The sequence below is a fragment of the Calliphora vicina genome, chromosome 1 (assembly GCF_958450345.1).
Source record: "Calliphora vicina chromosome 1, idCalVici1.1, whole genome shotgun sequence".
Taxonomy (NCBI): Eukaryota; Metazoa; Arthropoda; class Insecta; order Diptera; family Calliphoridae; genus Calliphora; species Calliphora vicina.
In genome coordinates, this window is record NC_088780.1 from 75,129,824 (window position 1) to 75,151,986 (window position 22,163).

Sequence of the window (22,163 nt, forward strand, 5' to 3'; positions counted from 1 at the left end):
GTTATTGAGCCGCCTGAGCTGCTACTAAGTTACATTTCCGGCGCGAATCCTATTTCCAAACACTTCCTTCAAAATATCCAAAAGTACAACACATGCTTTCAAATGACATCGTCTTGATCCCTCCACAAATTAGATTTCATTTCCGGACTTCTGCCAAATGCAAATGAATATTCAAAAAGTTGTCGACAAAGTATTCCCAAGTCTTACAACGAACTACAACAATTCGGATTGTCTGTGGGAACTAGGGATGCCAATCCCGAAATCCAAATCCCGAAAATCCCGGGATTTTTCGGGATCGGGATTTCCCGAATCCCGGGATTTGTGAAAAAGAATCCCGGGATTTTTCGGGATTAACGAATCCCGGAATATTACAAGATTTTTGATATTTTCAGGAAGATTTTTCAAGCTTCTAAAATACCTGGAAAGCTAAATTTCAGCATACTTATAATTCTAATCTCGCCGAATCTTGTATACCCACCATCAATGGAGACTTGATTAGCATTTATGAATGAATGACTTATATCGAAATTTATGTTAATATCATTATATACAAATTATTTATTGACAATAAAATATTTTGGAAAAGTTATGACCAATTTCATCACGATATTAATTATTATAAGCCAATTTGGACTAGGGACAAATGTAGCCCGATTTCCGCAATACTTTACAGTATAATTTCGGAGTACTTAGAACTTATTTTGTGCACAATTTTTTAAGGATTGGCGCATATTCAACATATTTATGACTGCTCAGACAGTATTCCGGGAGACAATTGTATGGGGCTAGGGGAAATCATGGACCATTTTCAATACCAAACAAACCTTATATTTGTGGATAATTTTAGCCAGCTGGCTTCTTTCGTTTGTGCCCTATCGTATTTTTAACAGACAGGCCGACATTTTTTGTAATATAATAAAACAATACTTTTTATTTTTAATATTAATATAGGGATGGAGCAAACATTTTCGACAAAAATTGTGCAGTTTCAATTGCAAATAACTTTTAAACTTCATTACCAATTTTTACACGATTGGTCTCATAGTAAGGGCAATGTACGCTTTCCTAAAAATCCTCTTGCTATGAACATGGCATATGTACTCAATACAAAAGTTATAAAATTTTCAATTTTGTTATGGATTTATCACGGTTAAATTTATTTTAATTCAATGCATTAGTTTTTGCTTTGTTATATTTTTTCTTATTCATATTAACGAAATAAATTGTTTTATTGTTGAATTTGATGTTTTTGACGTTTTTGACGTTTAACTAAAATCCCGAATTCCCGAAAAATCCCGAAATCCCGAAAAATCCCGGTATCCCGAAAAATCCCGGGGTCCCGAAAAATCCCGGGATCCCGGGATTTACAATTCTAAAATCCCGAATCCCGGGATTTGTAAAATCCAGTCCCGTTTGGCATCCCTAGTGGGAACATGAAATTTTGGCACCAACAAATTATGATGTTAAGAAGATCAATAAGCAAATACAATTGAAACTGCCTGGCAAAACAATAAAATACAAATAGATTGACACAGTAATGAACGAAGAACAAGCCGTCGATTATCCTACTGAATTTTTGAATTCATTGGATCACCGACTTTGTCCGAAACTGTATATTAAAATCGAGATGCAATATAAAACAGATGTTTTCTAAGGGCCAGCAACGCGGGCCGGGTTCATCTAGTTATATTATAAGTAATAACAATGTAATTAATTTTAAAAACAATATTAATATAAACAAGTAAGAGTGCTATATTCGGCTATGCCGAATCTTATATACCCTTCACCTTTGTTGTGGATGCATTATTATTTTTTATAATTAGTATATATGTATGTACATTGCCCACTTTCAGCGTACAGCATCCTAAATTTATCAAGAACACAAAAAACAACAACAACGCCAAACGAAACAAAACACCAAAAGAAAAAACAAAAACAAAATACGCAAGCCAATGAAACCAACACACATCCAAACATACGTTTAATTGTATAAAAAACAACAACGCCAAAAGAAACAAAACACAAAAGAAAAACAAAATACGCAAAGCATGCATGCACATTCAAACATACGATTTGTTGATTTTTTGTCAAAAAAACCAACACACAACCAAACAAAAGTTTAGTTGTATAAAAAACAACAACAACGCCAAAAGAAACAAAACACAAAAAAAAACAAAATACGCAAAGCTTGCACATCCAACCATACGTTTTGTTGTTTTTTTGTCAAAGCATGCAATACATTATGTTTTTTGATGAAATTTTCAGAGGTTGTCTCGGATTTTTGCTCATATCTCCGTTATTTATGGACGGATTTTGCTGATTTTAAATAGCAAAATTCTCGAAAGTATGTCTGACAGAATTGTTGAAGATTTGGATCCCGGAGATATCTGGGGCCTTCAGAAAATTGATTTCAACAGACAGACGGACAGACAGACAGACGGACATGGCTTAATCGACTCCGCTATCTATAAGGATCCAGAATATATATACTTTATAGGGTCGGAAATGAAAAATGTAGAAATTACAAACGGAATGACAAACTTATATATACCCTTCTCACGAAGCTGAAGGGTATAAAAAAAAATTTGAATTAAAATATTATTTCATATCATTTAAGATATAAATATTATTAATTTTTTTTGTAACTATGCATGTACTTAGAAAAATCAATCCCCTAATTTTTCTCTTAAGGGCAAGGGTGTAGTGTGCTCTTTCATTACACAATGCATTAATGTGATCAAACAACACACACACATACATGTCACATACAGCACGAGCCACACACACAAAATAATTATGCAATATAATCAATATTGGAGTTTGAGTGAAATACAAAAAGTTACTCCACCCCAATTGAAGACTGATATGATTGGTCAGCTCTTCCCGCTGCGACTGAAAAGTTGGAGTAAGTACATGTATAGAATAGGAATAAGTAAAGCAAAACTGTAAACTAGAATAAGTTAGAATGTATTCAAAATTTATGTATAAAAAGAGGCTCTTGGCCTTGAATAAATCAGATTAAGACTCAAATCGGCAACTACATTGCCTTGAATTTTATTTCAAAATCTCCTTTTGCCCTTATCAAGGTAAGATCGGCAAAAGCATTAGCGTGACCAACGGCAAACACTGCTGGTTACAAAACAAGATTTAATATATCAATTTATATTACATGACGACCCTTACATTACAATGCTACCGGGCGAAGCCGGGGCGGGGCGGTCAGCTAGTATTATATATTTTTGCTCCGATTTTTATGAAACTTAAGAAAAATATAACATGAAGTATTTACAATAAAAGCTCAAAAATGGAAATTAACCCTTAAGAGCACTTGGGGTCCAAATAGACTTGCCACCTTTTGAAATTTCCAAAACGGGACACCACTAAATGATCAGAGAACGATGGAAAAAACATGGAAAATGACCTAGCGTGGGTTATAGGACTTGCTGAGTACATTACAAATTGTGTCAAACTATTTTAGAAACACCTTCAAATTCAGAAGTTATTATGAAAAAACCGTTTACAGTGATGTTTTTCAACTTATCGATCTGTAACTCAGTCAGTTTTTGTTCAGTTTTTATTTTTTTTAACGTGTTGGGAAAGAAAACTCATTACGCTTCAAAATTACATGCATTTATTGATAAATTTGTAAGTTATAAGTATTGTTTTTGTTACGATCTTTTTTGATTTGTGTCGCTTTTCATTGCTTATTTTGATATGAAAGCTTATAAAAATTTATATCAATGTATAAAGAAAAGTTCTTAATAAAACATGGTTTTAATTTTTCAAATCGGATGAAAACTGTAAAAGTTATTCAACTTTTCATTACTACCTTTTTGAGTATTTTCTCCCACAGCGCATATAAATGTAAAAAAAACAGGGTAAATATTTTCGAACTTTTTTCGAAAAAGTTTAATAACTTTTGCAAATATATAAACCGATTTTAATAAGTAATATCTCATTTTTGTCTATATAAAATTGTCTTTAAAGCACTGTGCAAAAAAAATTTGGTTTTCATAGAAAAAAATTAAAATAACTATTGTTGAATTTGAAAAATTACGAAAAAAAAAATTAAAAAAAAAAATTTGACTTTTTTAATAACTTAAACAATTTCTTAGATTATTTTATAAAATTTTGAAATCGGTTTTAAAATGTCTGAGTTAGAGGTATTAAAGTACTACCTACCCTAAAACACTTGTTTTGAGGGTGTTCAAAATCTTTGAAAACTATTAGCATGTCCTCACCTAGGCATACAACCTCCATTAGGTCGCTTTTCAAGTTCTGACAAATAGTGTTATTTTGAAGCAGTGTTATCCTATTTTATTTATTAAAATCAACAATAACACATTAATTTCAATTGTGTGAAATCTGAAGAACTATTACTGTGAAAGTCTTCGAACTTTATATAATAGTTATTTTCGAATATCTGGAGAACTATAATTGTGGAAGTCTTAAAATTTTGCCCTAATATCACCCTTGCTATTCTACATTTTTTGGGTGAAAATGTTATTGTGTTACTTGGGGGTTACACGATCAAGTTTTGCCTTTCAAGTTTTAATACACTCACACTTTTTTACTAATACACTCACACTTTTAAGAATTGAAACGAACTTGCATTCAATTTCACATTCAAGTTGGTGTTCAATTTTTCATTCAAGAAAACAGCTGATTACATTTTTATGTCCAATTTGTACTAAAATTGTTTTCAAGTTGCGTGTTGCCTACGTCACCGCTTTCAATTTTTATAAATTTTGACAAACAGTATATGTAAAAGACTATCAAGAAAAACTTGATCGTGTGGCTGCAGTGTTAGTGGGCGTGGCATCTCTCATACAAAGTAAATAGTTAATTTCGAATATCTGGAGTACTATAATTGTGAAGTATTTAAACTTTGTATGAATCAAATTCTTGTCACTATACGGAGATTAGCTGAAAATGGGCGAGACTGAATTTTTTAAAGTAAATAGTTATTTTCAAATATCTGGAGTACTATAATTGTGAAATTCTTCAAACTTTATATGAATCAATTTCATATCACGACATGAATTTTAACCAAATAGGGAAGAATCGGAACAAGGTTTAAGTCACCTACCACACAAAGGAAAATAAATATTTTCAGAACTATAATTGCGATATTCCTCAAACTTGTCCGAAAGCTCGCTTATCATTTTATATAGTTTGGCTGTAAAATGGTCGGGATTGGATTAGTGGGAGTGACACCTCCCATACAAAGTATATAGTTAATTTCGAATATCTGGAGTACTTTAATTGTAATGTATTTAAACTTTGTATGAATCAAATTCTTATCACTGCACAGAATTTAGCTAAAATGGTCTAGATCGGAACAGTGGGTGTGAAACTTTCCATTCAAAGTACATAGTAAATTTTGAATATCTGTATAATTAAAATTGCGAGATTCTTCAAACTTTGTCTGAAAATTTATTTTTTATAATTTTACCTAATTTGTTTCACCTCATTAAAAAAATATTTAAAATTTTTTATTTTACTACGTAGGAGTAACGAAGCGCAGCGGGTTATTTAATAAAGTTTACCTATTTCAGTCCATAATTTTAAATTTATATTTTTAATCGCATTTATCAGCTTTTTTTTTATTATTTGAAGTAATAAATTCAACAAACTCAGTCCATTCAATGGACCAACAACTCACCTTTAACTAAAGGTACAAGCATCCTAGAGCGAGTATCGTGCCATTTATGTTTCATGAAAGTTAAATAATGTTTACTAATGAGTTTATTGAAACACATAGAAGTTAATGCACTAAGTACCTATGTACTTATGTATATTGTTAAATAGTGATATTCAGTTTTTAGAAAATACTATATTTCAGAAAATAAAGCATCCTCCAATTTTTGAGTTTTTTATATTTTTTGTGGTAATTAATGAAAAAGTTATGTTTTTTTTAAACGGGACAAATGGCGTCCCGTTCAGAGTATCGCCGGGGCACGGGACATTCGACTCTAAAACTGGTCTGTCCCGTCGAAAACGGGACGGTTGGCACGTCTAGGTCCAAATGACCCTGAACTTTTAAAATCACAAAAAAAACAGTCATTTTGACCCCAAGTGCTCTTAAGGGTTAATTTCCATTTTTGTAGTGTTATTGTAAATACTAGACTTCATGTTATATTCTTCTTAAGTTTCATCAAAATCGTCCAAAAAATATATAACATTTCGCTATCTTTCCATTAGAAATTCCAAATATTGAAAAATTTTACTTTTGACCTTCACGATTTAAGGGTTAACGTTTTCCGATTTTAAGAAAACTTTCAGACTATATTTAAAATTACATGGACTATAATATTCTGAACAGGTTTTTCTTAAAATTAATAACAGTAAGGAAATTGGGCTCATTCGCCAAAATATGGCCAAAAAATTAGTTTTTCCTGAAAATCACAAAATTTATATCACAGGTACGAAAAAACTATAGGAGGTATTGACATATTTTTTTTCACATTTTTATATCCTATTATGTTGTAAATAAATCCCCATGTGATGATCAAAAAATTCTGAAATTTGTTTAACATAATTTTTAAAAATTTGAAATTGGAGTTTTGAAACTGCCTTTAAAAAATATTTTTTTTGGTTATACCTGCGAATTGGTTAACTATATCCTATGAAGATAAAAACTCATATACATGTAAATATGGATATATTTTAAGTAAGAATAAACTTTTGTTTTGATATTTCTCAAATATGTTAATTTTGTTCCTACATTTCTTGTTCTAGGGGCCTGAGACACGTTAATGGCCAGGCGATTTTTTAATAACATTAACATTTTTTAACCAATTTTAGTTTTTTATATCTCATTAGAACGACAATTACGTACACGTACGATTCTTTTAAATTAAATTGCAAAAGTAATTACTTAATAGCTAAATTTTCTAAAAAAAACTGACAAAAAAATGCATTTTTTCCCCCTTGTAATGCACCTCAAAACTAAATCGAAAGTCGGCACGGGTTGACCTTCTTAGAACAAGCTAAAAAATTTGTTGGTGGTATTTTAGGTCATTACGAAAGTTTTCAGGGGGTACCATTTCAACATTTCAAAAAATTTAATTCTAAGGGACACTTGTACATATACTCTAATGTACATATAACGTTTATGTACTTTTCGAAATGTACACTACGTTTAGTGTACTTTTTAGGGTAGATTTTAGCGTACACGTAGTGAACTTTTTAGGGTACATTTAGGTAGCGAAGATTTTAAAGTACATGTACGGTATAGTATTTTTCCATGTGTTTTTTGTTTTTCTGTTTTATTTACTTGTATTATCTATTAGAAATATATGCATGCCGTTAAATTTTTCATTATTTATGTGATTAAATTTGTATGAGTAAATAATTTGTTTTTAATTAATTTCTCATTTCAATAATTTGTTGATCTATTTTCGTTCATGATTTTTAGATATAATAGAAGGCAAAATAGAACAATTGGATTGACTTGAAAATTATTTTTACTAACAAGTTTGTGGGCTACGTATAAAATATTTAAAAAAAATGCAACTGAATACAAGAGAGCATTGTTGGGAAAAATTTTATTTTATTATACTACCTGTTTCTATCAATCCATTATTTTGTAACCATTTCAAAAGGGTTTTTATGGTACTTGTAAAAATTACCAATGCAAATTTCATGGAAAATGTTTTTCAATATATGTACAATGTACATTGTATATAAATTATGATACTGACAGCTGTAAAAAAGACTTTTTAGCTGTAATGTGTGGAAAACCCCAAAACATGAATGAATGGTATTGATTTATTGCCTTTGTCAAACAAAACTCGTATATGTAAATTTGTTGTGTTTTTTTTAGTTTCCGCCCTATGTACAGTCTATATATATAAAAATGGATGTTTGTATGTGGGTATGTATGTTCCGAATGAACTCCACCGATTTTGATGAAATTTTCAGGGAATCTTCAGAATATCCTGGCGGGTAACACCGTAAAGTCAGATTTTCGGTCTGTGAGCGGAGAGGAGTGGCATTATCCAATTTTTACATTATACAGCTAATACCATCTATATATATATATAAACAACTTCTGGACCGATTTTGATGAAATTTTCAGAGAATCTTCAGAATAACCCAGCGGGTAACACTGTAAAGTCAGATTTTTGATATTCGGTCTGTGGGCGTAGAGGTGTGTAAAAATCTAATTTTTACATTATACCGTTAATGCAATTATATATAAAAACAGATGTGTGTATGTATGTTCCATATGGACTCAAAAACGGCTAGATCGATTTTGATAAAATTTTCACGGAATCTTCAGAAAAGCATAGCGGGTAAACTAAATACTTTTAATAAAAAATAAAGGTTTTATTCAAATAAAATTTGTTTTCGAAAGGGAATCTACGTCTAGAGTCGCAGAAACGGGAAGAGAACGAGAATCACGGCTTCAGCAAATGCGTCACAGTGCATCTTCATCGAGTGCTGCAGAAACACCTCAACAGCATATAGTTGTTCGCTCCCGAATGGCTCCATCAAGAGAAAGAATCGATTTAAAGTTGCCCGGATTTTATTACAATAAGTATGATGACTACAGGAATCACAAGGATGTACTAATTGGCGCAATGAACAAACATTACTTACATTGCAGCATTTTGAAGTTCCCTAAGGAATCCCCGGGAATATGCTGTTCGAACGGTAAAGTTATTCTGCCACCAGTTATTGAGCCGTCTGAGCTGCTACTAAGTTACATTTCCGGCGCCAATCCTATTTCCAAAAGTACAACACATGCTTTCAAATGACGTCGGCTTCATGCCCACCTTTAAAGTTAAAGGCCAAATGTACCACAGATTTGAATCATTGCTCACGCTTCTCAATGACGATACGAAAAATTCCAATTGATCCCTCCACATATAAGATTTCATTTCCGGACTTCTGCCAAATGCAAATGAATATTCAAGACGTTGTCGACAAAGTATTCCCAAGTCTTACAATGAACTACAACAATTCGGATTGTCTGTGGGAACATGCAATTTTGGCACCAACAAATTATGATATTAACAAGATCAATAAGCAAATACAATTGAAACTGCCTGGCAAAACAATAAAATACAAATAAAATACAATAGATTGATGAACGAAGAACAAGCCGTCGATTATCCTACTGAATTTTTGAATTCATTGGATCACCGACTTTGTCCGAAACTGTATATTAAAATAGAGATGCAATATTAAACAGATATTTTCTAAGGGCCAGCAACGCGGACCGGGTTCACACCTCAACAGCATATAGTTGTTCGCTCCCGAATGGCTCGATCAAGAGAAAGAATCGATTTAAAGTGGCCCGGATTTTATTACAATAAGTATGATGACTACAGGAATCACAAGGATGTACTAATTGGCGCAATGAACAAACATTACTTACATTGCAGCATTTTGAAGTTCCCTAAGGAATCCCCGGGAATATGCTGTTCGAACGGTAAAGTTATTCTGCCACCAGTTATTGAGCCGTCTGAGCTGCTACTAAGTTACATTTCCGGCGCCAATCCTATTTCCAAAAGTACAACACATGCTTTCAAATGACGTCGGCTTCATGCCCACCTTTAAAGTTAAAGGCCAAATGTACCACAGATTTGAATCATTGCTCACGCTTCTCAATGACGATACGAAAAATTCCAATTGAGCCCTCCACAAATAAGATTTCATTTCCGGACTTCTGCCAAATGAAAATGAATATTCAAGACGTTGTCGACAAAGTATTCCCAAGTCTTACAATGAACTACAACAATTCGGATTGTCTGTGGGAACATGCAATTTTGGCACCAACAAATTATGATATTAACAATATCAATAAGCAAATACAATTGAAACTGCCTGGCAAAACAATAAAATACAATAGATTGATGAACGAAGAACAAGCCGTCGATTATCCTACTGAATTTTTGAATTCATTGGATCACCGACTTTGTCTGAAACTGTATATTAAAACAGAGATGCAATATTAAACAGATATTTTCTAAGGGCCAGCAACGCGGACCGGGTTCAGGTAGTACAAAAATATTGACGGAGAAATAAGAGAATTGAATATGTATTTATAAATGTGTTTAATTGTAAATTCATTTCGTATTTTTATAATTTTTTAGGATATGTTTGTATATTTTTACTTTTGAATAGGACTTGAATAAAATATGGGAATTAATTATCGAAAATCATTTAAAGATTTTTATTTTTTAGATAATTATAAATAATTTTTATCGAAAATAATTTATATTTTGAATTTTTATAGAGAACTAGCTGAACCCGGTCCGCGTTGCTGGCCCTTAGAAAATATCTGTTTTATATTGCATCTCTATTTTAATATACAGTTTCGGACAAAGTCGGTGATCCAATGAATTCAAAAATTCAGTAGGATAATCGACGGCTTGTTCTTCGTTCATTACTGTGTCAATCTATTTGTATTTTATTGTTTTGCCAGGCAGTTTCAATTGTATTTGCTTATTGATCTTGTTAATATCATAATTTGTTGGTGCCAAAATTGCATGTTCCCACAGACAATCCGAATTGTTGTAGTTCATTGTAAGACTTGGGAATACTTTGTCGACAACGTCTTGAATATTCATTTGCATTTGGCAGAAGTCCGGAAATGAAACCTCATTTGTGGAGGGATCAATTGGAATTTTTCGTATCGTCATTGAGAAGCGTGAGCAATGATTCAAATCTGTGGTACATTTGGCCTTTAACTTTAAAGGTGGGCATGAAGCCGACTTCATTTGAAAGCATGTGTTGTACTTTTGGATATTTTGAAGGAAGTGTTTGGAAATAGGATTGTCGCCGGAAATGTAACTTAGTAGCAGCTCAGACGGCTCAATAACTGGTGCAAGAATAACTTTACCGTTCGAACAGCACATTCCCGGGGATTCCTTAGGGAACTTCAAAATGCTGCAATGTAAGTAATTTTTGTTCATTGCGCCAATTAGTACATCCTTGTGATTCCTGTAGTCATCATACTTATTGTAATAAAATCCGGGCAACTTTAAATCGATTCTTTCTCTTGATCGAGCCATTCGGGAGCGAACAACTATATGCTGTTGAGGTGTTTTTGCAGCACTCGATGAAGATGCACTGCGACGCATTTGATGAAGCCGTGATTCTCGTTCTCTTCCCGTTTCTGCGACTCTAGACGTAGATGCCCTTTCGAAAACAATTTTATTTGAATAAAACCTTTATTTTTTATTAAAAGTATTTAGTATTACCCGCTATGCTTTTCTGAAGATTCCGTGAAAATTTTATCAAAATCGGTCTAGCCGTTTTTGAGTCCATATGGAACATACATACACACATCTGTTTTTATATATAATGGCATTAACAGTATAATGTAAAAATTAGATTTTTACACTGAAGATTCTCTGAAAATTTCATCAAAATCGGTGAAGCCGTTTTTGAGTTCATTCGGAACATACATACACACATACATACCCACATACAAACATCCATTTTTATATATATAGATTAAATATATATAATTTCTGCCTTCATTAATACTCCACATGTTGAACAAAATCTTCGCTAAATGTACGCTAAAAAATACACTAAACGTAGTGAATGTGTACAATGTACCGTACCTTATTCGTAGTGTTTGCGATCATTAGACATGCCCTTAAAAAATAGATTTGCTTTGGATGGGTCTTATTTTGTTCATTAGCAGCTAAAACTAACTACTGCAAAATTTAAGTGCAATCGGATAACTAGAACATGTGCCGGAAATCGATTTAAAGTTGTAAAACGGGGTAAATAATGGTACTTTTTCCGATATCTTAAAAAAATCCATATTTGAATACTGTTTTTTAAACATTTGCAATAAACCTAAACTTCTAGAGAAAATTATCTTTCTAACAAGGTATAAAACCACAGTAGGTGGATTTACTTAGAGCCTCCCACCAAACTAGTGCTCCATACATTTGTATGGGCTTAACCACCATGTCGAAAAGCCATTTCGCATTCGTAGGACTTATTCCTCAGGTACTCCCAATGGCCCTTCTGCAGGCATATATAGCGATAGCCGCCTTGGACGCTCTCGTATGAATATTCTGGCTCCAGGATAGCTTAGAGTCTAGAATAATTCCCAGATACTTAGCTCTATCCGAGAGCTTAAGTTCCACTCCGTTAAGGCGCGGTAGTGGGAACGAGAGTGGAGATAAAACCCCTCCCTGTGGAGTGCCTCGGTTCGCTAATCTAAAAATAGTAGCAGTTCCCATAGAAGAGATAATGACTCTATTGGACAGAAGTCTACCTATGAAGCATATAATAGATTAATCTATATCCTGATCGCCTAGAGCCGAAAGGATCGTCTCTGGCGTCACATTGTTAAAGGCCCCCTCAATATCCAAGAAGGCCACCAATGTATATTCTCTGTGCTCGAGTGATTTCTCTACGAATCCCACAAGCGAATGTAAAGCAGTCTCAACAGATCTGCCCTTCATGTAGGCATGTTGAGACAAGGATAGTCGGTTCGGGTTAATCGATGTACGAAGGTGCAGATCAATCAACCTTTCCATGGTCTTCAAGAGGAAGGACGATATGTAGTGTATGGGCTGGTGTGTCTGTCAAACATCTGTTTGTTCATTGAACAAACAGAAAACAAAACAAGTAAGAGTGCTATATTCGGCTATGCCGAATCTTATATACCCTTCACCTTTGTTGTGGATGCATTATTATTTTTTATAATTAGTATATAGGTATGTATGTACATTGCCCACTTTCAGCGTACAGCATCCTAAATTTATCAAGAACACAAAAAACAACAACAACGCCAAACGAAACAGAACACCAAAAGAAAAAACAAAATACGCAAGGCAATGACACCAACACACATCCAAACATACGTTTAATTGTATAAAAAACAACAACAACGCCAAAAGAAACAAAACACAAAAGAAAAACAAAATACGCAAAGCTTGCACATCCAAGCATACGTTTTGTTGAATTTTTGTAAAAAAAACCAACACACAACCAAACAAAAGTTTAGTTGTATAAAAAACAACAACAACGCCAAGAGAAACCAAACACAAAAAAAAACACAATACACAAAGCTTGCACATCCAACCATAATTTTGTTGCTATTTTGTCAAAGCATGCAATACATTGTGTTTTTTGATGAAATTTTCAGAGGTTGTCTCGGATTTTTGCTCATATCTCCGTTATTTATGGACGGATTTTGCTGATTTTAAATAGCAAAATTCTCGAAAGTATGTCTGACAGAATTGTTGAAGATTTGGATCCCGGAGATATCTGGGGCCTTCAGAAAATTGATTTCAACAGACAGACGGGCAGACAGACAGACAGACAGACAGACAGACAGACAGACAGACAGACAGACAGACAGACAGACAGACAGACAGACAGACAGACAGACAGACAGACAGACAGACGGACATGGCTTAATCGACTCCGCTATCTATAAGGATCCAGAATATATATACTTTATAGGGTCGGAAATGAAAAATGTAGAAATTACAAACGGAATGACAAACTTATATATACCCTTCTCACGAAGCTGAAGGGTATAATAAACACAAAGAAACAAGGTGGCCAGATTGCCGGCGGCGCTGGTATGCTCGCGTTTGCCTGGCTGGGAACTCGCCGGAGGGGGTGGTCCTTGCCAGCAATCCGGATCGAAAACACACACTATCACAAAAATCATACCAGCAAAAGTATATTTAAGTTAAAGGGGCTCAAAGTAGTTTCTCTTGTCCTTTTTCCCTTTTCTCTTTCCTTTATTTCCCTGCGTACCTATCTACCGAACAATTTCTTCTCCTGGCTGATGTTGTTGCCAGGAGATAACCCACCCACTCGGGATTGAATCCCGCCATGACATCCTATCGTAAGAATGTCCCAAACTTTCCCCGCAAACAATACCTTCCCTACTTACCGCCGCGTTTACTGAATTTTAGTAAATCATTTTAAAAAAAAAAGAACTTGAAAAGTAGCAATTTCATTTAAACATTATAAAAGTTTCGGTTTATTAATAAAGAATGAATTTATACAAACAAAAAAATGAATTATTAACAAAATTTACTTTAGAAATAAAAATGTACAAAAATTTTGTTTTTGTTTAAAAATTTCAAATTTTAGCTTTAAGATTCAGTTTTAAAAATTTAGCTTTAAGATTTTAGTTTTAAATTTTAAATTTAAGATTTTAGTTTTAAATTTTCTTTTCTTAGATTTTAGTTTTAAATTTTAATTTTAAGCTTTTAGTTTAATTTAATAAAATTTCTTTTAATAATAATAATTTATAATGTATCTTTTTAAATCTAGCGTTACTGCTTTCCCGCTCTATTCCCTGGCGGCCAACTAATTTTGCAGAAGAATCTCCCGGGTGAGGATAGGGTAGATGGATATTTCCTGTCAGTGACGTGTCTAAATGTCTAAGTAGTTCGAGGTACTATTAATATTTAGAATTCTCTAATTCCTTTTATTTATTTATTTATATATATTTATTTATAAAATTTTTTTTTGTATAGGAGAATTACCTATATAAGATTTAGGAAAATCTTGGGTTAATTAACCTCGCGACTCACTGTTCCCTAGGCCAGAGCTCTAACCTAACTCGCGCACGCGTGGTTAAGGTTCACACGCGGGATGGACTTTGCGATACTTAAGACTTCCTATTTTTTTATATAAATATCTCACTAATCACCTTTTTTTTATTTTATAAATATTTCTTTTTTTTTTTTTTTATTTTCTTAAAGAAAAGGAACCGAATTGAACGTCCGTCTATATGTCCCGGTGTATTTCACTGTACTTCGTCGGAATATCACCAAATATACCCTAGCACCCCAGGCGTGGTGGTGCTAATGCTGCTGTTCCCACGATGGATGGAGTCCTGTTGAAGTGGCTGGCGGTTTCTTAGTTTTTTTTTTTTTTTTTAATTCTTTAGTTTTAAAATCATTTAGTTTCAAGACTATTTAGTTTTAAGATCCTTTAGTTTTAAGATTATTTATGAATTTTTTTTTTTTTAACTTCCAAATAAAAAAAAATTTACTTCAAAAATATAAAAATTGTTAAATAAATTTGCGCCACGAACTCCACCTTCTTCCTTCTTTGGCCAGTACGATTGAAAAAAGAACGAATTTCACTATCTTTCCTTCCTCGAAACCTATCTTTTTTTAGGAAAATGGCCGAGATTTTTATTTCAGCCATCTAAATTATATATTCTGTTCATTTGTTTCCAATTGTCAAAACACAAAAAAAAAATACTTCAAAACAAAACCCTTTTGTCATCATCAATTCATTATTAGCTCTTCTTCTTTTTTCTAGTAGCTTTTGTCTACAGGGTGCACACTACAAACCCCACCACTCCTGTTATCCAGCCCTGGATACAGGATGGGAGGGAAAAAAAAGCGCCCTAATTTCAATGAAATCCCTAATGTTCAAAAAATTTTGGGAATTTTGGGCATTTTACTCACTCCTATAATACAATTACCACTACGGTAACCCCGTTTTACAAACTCACCACACTTAAAAAAAAACAACTCTGTGCCTTGTTTACATCAATCGTATGGCAACCCCCCACTGAACATACTACACAGCTGTATGAATGAATGGAACGGGAAGAGGCAAATGTGAAAAATACTACGCGTGGGTGAAGAAGAAGCACCCAAACAAAAAAATATGAATGAAAATAAAAACCGGTAAGTAAAATTAAGGAACAAATAATAAAAAAATTAAATAAATTCTAATAAATCTTTTGGAAATTTTTCAGGTACTGTTCCAGATAAGCTGGTGGACTATCGATTAAGGTGGTTCCGGAAATTGAAGGTAAGTGTAATGAATTATCATGGAATTAAAAAAGTGTTCTCTTTTTTTTATAAAAAAGTGCAAAAAATAAAAATGTGGTTCGGGTTTATATAAAAAAAAATTTGGTTACAGTGTGTGCGAAAAGTGAGTAATCCGTAAAATCGTTTTCTGGTAAAAATATTTTTAACATCTTTAATAATAATTAAAAAAAAAAAAAAATTCGTTAAATAAAGACAATTTAATCGGAATCTACGATGAGTGATAAAAAAAGAAAATTTAGAATAAAAATTGGAACAAAAAAAAAAATCTAATTGGAAATACAGTGCTTGATAAAAGTTTGTGTTAATAAAAAAATTTAAAATAATCTTATGAAAATTAAACTATTGAGTGATTTGAAACTGTTGAATAAAAAAAAAACATAAATAAAAATTGAATTTTATAATTTACAGTGGCGTCTAAAATTTGTGAAACGGATAAAAAAAACTGAATAAAATTTAAAAATTAAATAAGTGAACTCTGTGATCAAAAATAATGGGATAACTAGAAAATTATTAATATAGTGTGCGACGAAAGTAATTGCTCAAATATTTTAATTGTTCATATAAAAAAAGGAAATGTTGAAAGTGAAAATAAATTTTATGAAAATTTAATTCATATATGGAAATTAATGTGAACTGTGGCCATAACCATTTAGTAACCAATCCAAAAGAAAAATTATTAAAGAAAACTTAAAAAAAATATCAAACCGATCCTAAATGGGTAAAATAAAAGAAAAGTGAAAATAAAATTATTTCTCCAATTATAATATCTTTTGTTTTAATTCAAAATTAATAATTTTATAAATTTTCTTTTACTTTCAGCTAATAAAATTCAATTGGACCTGGGATTTGGCCTTGGTTAGCTGCTTCCGTTCAGGAAAGGCAAGTAATAAAACTAAATAATAACAAATGAAAGATAATTTCATTTATATTAAGTTTTTTTTTTTTTTTTTTTTTTCTTTATTAATTCACGACTTAATCGCAGGAAATTTGGTAGAAATGTAAGGACTAAGTTCACCAAAGCTCATAGACTAAGGTCTAGAGACTTTGGCAAGAAATACCCCTTACCATTTCTCCGGAAAATAAAAGTAAAAATATTCAAAAATAAAATTATTTTGGAAAACAAAAAAAATAAAGTATAATTTTCTAAAAGGAATAATAAATAAAAATGGTTTGATTTTAGCTTGGAATTCAATTTGTCCTTTTAGAAAATTATAACAAAAACTAAAATAACTTATCTTAACTAATTATATCTTATCTATCTTCCACAGGCTACAAATTCAGATGGGACCTGGACCGGAAAACTAAATATGAAATAATTTGGACCAAATTATGATTCAAAAAGGTAAGTACTAAATAATGCTGAAGTTAGCTAAATCATTTGATTAGATATTGTAAATGAATTGTATCATTAAAACTTATTTTAGACCAAATACTAATTGTTTTTCCTATTACAGGTGTTGGTAACAATTCGTATTTCCTACAGAAAAACAGCGAGACTGAGGAAGAAGCAACACACTGAGGAAAAGATCCCTGTCAGCGAGAATAAAATCGGTGAGTGAAAAATTTAAATTGCTATTATTAACATCTAATTTTAAATTATTCTGTTTAGTCTAACAGTAGATTTAGTATTTAAATTAGATTTAAAAACAAATTGGATATATTGCCTTATTTCGTGATCGTTAAGATCATAATGTTTTCCATTAGAAACTAAACTATTTTGCCAGGAATGGTTCATGTTGTGAGAACAAATCACAGTATTGTTAGATTTATCCAATAACAAGTAAGCCACGTATTTCTTTACGAGATGCTTGTTGGGTAAACGTCGCGAATTGCTCCCGTTCCTTTAATATAAAAAAATCAGATCAACATACTAGATGACTAACAATTCCCAGCTCTTAATGGCATAGTTCCCCAGAGTGTTAACGGAATTGCATCAATAGTGTGTTGACAGTCACAACTGTGATAAAAGATTAAATTGGTTTCGGTGAGCATGGCGACGTACTACTTGTTACTGCGTAAATCCACCGCAACTGGTAATTGTTTCACAACAACCATCTGGTCACAAATTTCTAAAAAAAAAACAACAACAAAAATAGCAAAATATTAATTAAAATAAAATCCAATGAGGCAAAATAAAGAAAAATGTAGTCATTTAACTAGAGTTTTGTGTAAAAAAAGGTATTTACTAACCACTCAAAAAAAATTGACAATACGTTTTTGTATTTGATAGAGTTAGGTATTCGGACTGAAATGTTGGGACTAAGACCACCAAAGAACTTGAACCTATTGTTTCAAGTCTTTGGCGTGAAATACCCCCAACATTTTCCCCTGAAGGTCTTCCACCTCGTACAGACTATTACCTATAGGCTTGACAATTCGACATTTTAAAAATTTTCGGGCTAGTTTGGCGTTAAAATTATTTTTAAAATCACTTTGCTGGAAGTTGCGGCGATAAACTTCTTGACCTGGTATGAATTTGACTTGACGGCAACGGATATTGTAGGACTTCTCGTTTTTCAGGTACGCCTTATGCAGATTATCGCGAATTTTCTGCCGTACTAGATCCATTTTTACGGGTTTTGGTACTATGTCGATTTCCGGATCATGAAGACATTGTAGTTTTCTAGCGAGCTTATATACACTTCCGTGCGAAATCATGTTCATGCCGAACAGTGCAAAGTACGGTGTAACTCCAATAGACGTTTGGACTGACGAACGCAACGAAAACTCTATTTCGGATAGGTACTTATCCCATTCAGTGTGATCCTGTTGTAGATATGACCGAATTGCGGACAGAATCGACTGGTTTACACGCTCTGAAGCGTTCGCCTGTGGTGAATGAATGGCTGTTTTTACGTGTTTAACGCCAAAGTTTGTAACCATTTCCTTGAAATCCTTGCCCACGAACTGTTTACCGTTATCAGATAGAATCGTCTCTGGGGTACCAAACTTGAAGAATACTTCAGATATAAGGAACTTAATTACGTTTTTAGAATTTGCCTTGGTCATAGCTTTAAGTAGGACGTATTTGGTCAAGTGGTCTAGCACGATAAAAATGAAAGTATTTCCGTTCTTTGACCGCGGATACGGACCCAAAAAATCGATGAATAACTTTTGGAACGGTCGTTCCGACTGAGATTCAGTTCCCATTGGTGGTCGTAAGGTGGTGTTAGAGGGTTTGGTTTCTCGACAGGTTTGACAATTTGACACCAACGTGCGGATATGTGCATTCTGGTTGGGCCAGTAAAAGTATTCTTTGACCCTTCGAAGCGTCTTCCCAAATCCTCCGTGCGCAGCCTGAGGTGGATTGTGGCACTTGGCAATTATGTATTGGGTTAATTCGAGCGGGACCCAAAGTTTCCAAGCGAAGTCCTCGTTTATCGGGACTCCATCGTAAGGCAAAACTCGTTTGTAGACCAAATCGTCTACTATCTTCAAATCTGGTAAACGTTCTGCATTTTCTTGGATTGTGGCGATTAATTCCAGGTAACTTTGTTCCTTAAAATACTTGGAATCAAAACTTATAATGTTGTTTACCTCCGTAGAAAGCTCCTCCATGTCATACCTCGACAAGGTGTCGGGTACTATATTTTTAGAACCTGGCCTGTGTTCGACGTTGAAGGCAAATGACTGAAGATGCAAGCTCCATCTGGCAAGTCGACCGCTCAAGTCTTTGTGAGACATTAGCCATTTAAGGCTGCTGTGGTCAGTAATGACTGTAAAGGGCATCAACTCGATGTAAGGCCTAAATTTTTTAATGGCCATTACTACGGCCAAACACTCTCTCTCTGTGACCGAATAGTTCTTCCTGGGCGCTGGTCAATTTATGAGAAAAAAAAGCGATGGGATGCTCTCCGTCGTCTTCGTCCTTTTGAAATAAGACAGCTCCCAATCCAAGATCCGAGGCATCACACTGCACATAAAAGTGCTTGTTAAAATTGGGATGAGTGAGCACTGGTGCGGTTGTTAGGGCTGTTTTCAGTCTATCGAAGGCTTCTCTGGCATCATCGGGAAAGTTGAACGTTTTTCCTTTCTTAAGGGTGTTGAAGATAGGAGTAGAAATCGTCGCGTAGTCTGGGATGAAGCGCCTGTACCAGCCAGTAGCTCCCATGAAACTCCTGACCTGCCTAGCGGTTTTCGGGTAAGTAAATTTTAAAATCGTTTCTACTTTCTCTGGGTCTGGTCTTAATTTACCCCCTCCCACTATATAACCTAGGTACCTCAACTCTTTGAAGCAGAACTTAGATTTCCCTACATTTATGGTCAGTCCTGCCGAATCCAAACAATGCGCTACTCGATCCAGCAATTCCAGGTGGGTTTTAAAGTCCGGAGATACGATCAAAAGATCGTCTAGATAGACAAAGACTCTATCACGAAGTGCTGAGGGGATCACTTTATCCATCAGACGGCATAACCTTTGGGCTGCATTACACAACCCGAAAGGCATTACCGTAAAATGGTAAAGTGGTCGTCCTGGCACCGTAAATGCAGTCTTTTCTCTACTAGACGCATCTAGTGGTATCTGCCAGAATGCGTCTTTAAGATCTACGCTTGATATAAAATATGTGTCCCCTAACCGGCTGAGAAGACCTTCGATGTGCGGCAGAGGATAGGCGTCCTTAATCGTGAGGGCATTCAGCTTACGAGCGTCCAAGCACAAACGGTTCTTCTCGCCCCTACGGACGAGAGTAACCGGATGGCTCCAAGGGCTCTCGCTTTGCTCAATGACCCCAAGATTAAGCATCCTATCAAGTTCTGCGTACATCAACTTCTGCACAGCTGGTGAGACCGGATAATGCTTGTCCTTAACTGGAATCGCGTCGCGAGTGTCGATTGTATGAGATTCGAGGGAAGTCTGACCAAGTCCCTTCTTCGTAAAACATGGAAATTTCGCTACGATGACATCTAATGACGCCTTCTGACTCGGAGTGAGTATATGTGTCTTAACTTTATCATTCGTTTCTTCGGACTCCGGACAGAGATTGACATCATTAGTTGTTAGGCTACACAAATTAGGAAATAAACCAAAACTTCGCATGAAGTCTACACCTAAAAATAGTGGTCTATTTAGAGAAGGCACCAAATAAAAAGTGATCTCTTGTGTCCTATTATTAAAATTTATTTCGACCCTTACACGACCTACTATTTTGTGAGGACTACCATCAGCTGTTTTAATGTGTGATGAAAAATTTAAAATTTGTATACCTGTGTTCTCGAGAAACTCCAGGCACCCTTTACCTAAACATGAGACAGTGGCTCCACTGTCTAAAAGACCTTCTATGGGTACGCCATTAATGGGTACCTTCAGATAAAAACGGGCGTCTTCACCCTCATATAGACTAGTAGACATAATTTCATTTTTAATTTTCCTCCTAATCTTATACCTAATCCTAGCTTTCTGCATTTTACTAGAGACCTGACCGAAAATCCTAGATTTAGCTTCGTTATATTCACGAATTCTCTGATGGAGTGGTTTGATAACGTGAACTCGTGGCTTTTCGTCCTTAGGTAGCGGACGTTGCGGACTTACTAAAATTTCAGTAGGCCTAAACTTATCACTATCAGAGAACACCGGGATTAGGTTTGGGTTGAACGAGTCTCCCCCGTTTGGGACTCGCCCCCCTTCAGGTTTCCCTGACATTTAGGGCAATTAGGTGTCACTACATTGTCCCGACCACATTTAAAACAGAATACGCGCCTATTAGTTGAAGGACAATCCATAAAGCTATGGCCTGGTTGCTTGCAATTCCAGCATGTATAACGGCTGCTGGTGGCCATTGCATCTATCTCGAGGATTGGTATAGGTGTTTCATCACTGAACTGTAGTTCATGCACGCGAGCGGGTGTAAGAGTTCTTGACTGGAATGACTGCCTCTGGGTATTTATCAAATTTTCGGCTCTTTTTGCCTGTTGACAGAAATCATTCAGACTGTCAGTTCTAACAGCGAATAGCAAATGGGATAGAGATGGCTTCAAGTTGCTTTTCATAATCTCGACCAAGTCTCTTTCCGAATAGGGATTCCGTTGCTGGTTCCTCAGCCTCATTACAGCATTGTAAAAACTCTCGAAATTCTCCTGAGGCATTTGGCGACGATCCATAATTTGTTTTTGCAATTGGAACTCACTACCATACCTCCTGAATTGTGTGAGAAATGCTCCCACGAGCTCGTCCCAGGACTGTATCGTACTCAGCTTACGTAAGGTCCAGTACCAATCCAGCGCCTGACCTTCCAAAAGGGTATGGAAACATCTTAAGAGATCATTAAAAGCGCAATTATAATCTTGCCTCAACACATCTACTCGAAAAATGAAGTCTTCGGCACTCATTGATCTCGAAGTACCATCGAATTTAATCCCCCATTT

At 34.3% G+C, this 22,163-nt stretch overlaps 1 long non-coding RNA gene across 1 annotated transcript; it reads left to right on the forward strand.

The window, feature by feature from the left end:
- Window positions 1-13,541: 13,541 nt before the first annotated feature.
- Window positions 13,542-14,705, forward strand: LOC135963204 (uncharacterized). Its single transcript, XR_010576837.1, has 3 exons — window positions 13,542-13,673; window positions 14,278-14,401; window positions 14,484-14,705. It is a non-coding gene; the product is annotated as an uncharacterized LOC135963204 (long non-coding RNA).
- Window positions 14,706-22,163: the final 7,458 nt, after the last annotated feature.